Source organism: Homalodisca vitripennis, unplaced genomic scaffold (genome assembly GCF_021130785.1).
Source record: "Homalodisca vitripennis isolate AUS2020 unplaced genomic scaffold, UT_GWSS_2.1 ScUCBcl_1202;HRSCAF=4522, whole genome shotgun sequence".
NCBI lineage: Eukaryota > Metazoa > Arthropoda > Insecta > Hemiptera > Cicadellidae > Homalodisca > Homalodisca vitripennis.
In genome coordinates, this window is record NW_025777403.1 from 74,487 (window position 1) to 76,767 (window position 2,281).

Genomic DNA, 2,281 nt, shown 5'->3' on the forward strand with positions numbered 1-2,281 from the left:
GCTAAGAATGTATTGAGCTCTAAGCAATCTTTGGAAGGGCTGGAAAAAGTTAGGGATGTGTCATCCGCATAGAGGCACAGGTTGGGCCCAGATAAACTCTGATAAAGGTCATTGATGAAAATCAAAAAAAGTACAGGGCCCAAAATTGAACCCTGTGAGACGCCCTTCCTGACCGTTTCTTGCTTGGAAAATGCACTACAGATTGTTTTGGACGAATCGATAGAACTCACCTTAACACACTGTGTTCTTCCCACCAGATAAGTTTGAAACCAACGAAGAGCAATACCTCTACTTCCCACGTTAAACAATTTATTTTGTATAAGGTCATGGTCAACAAGATCGAAGGCTTTGCTTAGATCAAAGAACAAGCCGCTAGAATGGTTTCCTGAGTCGATAGCGTCAACAATATTTTGGACAACCCAGAACATCGCATCAACGGGTTTCCCTTGGGTGAACCGTACCGATGACTGAATAGCAACTTGTTACTCTTCAGAAAACTCCATAGCCTATTTAACACGACTTTTTCAATAACTTTTGAAAAAGTTGAGATGATCGATACTGGTCTATAGTTGGAATATTCCAGATTGCTGCCCTCCTTATAAAGAGGATTTACCACAGAAACTTTTACACAATCTGGGAAGACACCTGTTACAAATGAATTATTGATCAAAACACAAAGTGGCTCAGCAAGTTCTGTACCAACTTTTTTATCAAAGCTGATGACACCTCATCATATCCAGTGAATCCTTTGTTCTCAACCTGTGAATTGCTTCTACTGCTTCTACTGTTTCAATGGGATTAGTGGGTGATAATACAAAAGAAATTAAAAGAAATATATTAAATAATGAAGAGCTTAAATTTACTTGTTTAATATTTTTAGGTTTAATATACCTAGGAGAAAACAAAACCTATTCTTTGTCAAGGTGAAAACTCTAATATAACCTACAACGTAAAATAACTTTAATAACGTCCTCTTCAATATTACAATTACTTAGGTTTGGTTTTAATGATAAAAAGCATGATTACTAGAAAAGGCTATTTTGGTATAGATATAAACACTATATATATACTAAAATCATTTCTTTAATTCTTTTATTCGCTACTTCCGTTCCAAATTGACCTTTAATACTCAAACTGGACCAGGACAATAGTTTTCAGACTTCAAAATCTTTATTTAGCTTAGCTTCAAACTTAGGTTCTATTTCAGGGGGCAAAGAATAATTTTTGAATACAAAATGTAAATTTGGACATTTAAATTATTTGTAAAATTATACTTATAATAAAAGACAAATTATTTAAAACAAGTAGGTTTTATGGAAAACCTACTCTATGAAAAAATTACACGATACACAGAATTGCAAGCCAGCTCGAGGGTGTAGAACAATGAGTTAGTTGGTCGTCTGAGAATTTCAAATTACAGAGAGATTAGGCTTTAAGTCAGTACTACACTAGAGCCTTATCTCTCTGCCTGTTAAGGGAATATGAAGGCCCGTAGGGGTTTGCTATCAGTTGTTCTCTTGTCCCTTAAGTCCAACATTATAGTCAATGGTAGTGACGATCGTACAGTGAAAATAACGTTTTAAATTTCTAACCACACGCAATCTTGTCATTGGGTTAAAACTTCTTCATATTCGGTTTATCATAATGAAAAGTATTTAGGAAAAGATCAAAAATTCTCAAAAATATAATAAAATTTCGTAAAATGAGCTATAAAAATGTTCAAGATTTTGTGGAGGAAGATATGTCCCATGTAATATGAGGAAAATAATTCATTTAAGTAACCAACAATGAGCTGTTGAATGGATCAGTGTCTACTGAAATTATTTTACATTACACATTTATCTAGACATAAGTAATGTGTCTGCCAAAAAATGATTTGGCAATAATTTTAAGGAATTGTACAGAATGTTTAGCTCTTTAAACTAAACGTTTAAAATATTTAAAAATTAAAATTTCATTTGCTAACGACATGAGATATTTACAATATGAAAAATATAAACTAATACAATATATTACGAATGGTTTTAAATACATCCAAAAGTAAAAGGAAAACTCAATGTCGTACTAATGGTGGATGAAACAAAGCTAATTTTCAGAGATCGAAGGTTCAGAAAAATTCAAGCTCAGTGAGCTACAAGGAGGACAGGTTCTATAGACAGAATAGAGGACATCCTATTCTATGTCTATTTTTGTTTCTTTAAATAACCGATCTTAGTCGCTACTTATTCGGAACATATAATATTTTTAATTTACACGTCTAGCGATATAGTTTTAGTGCTTC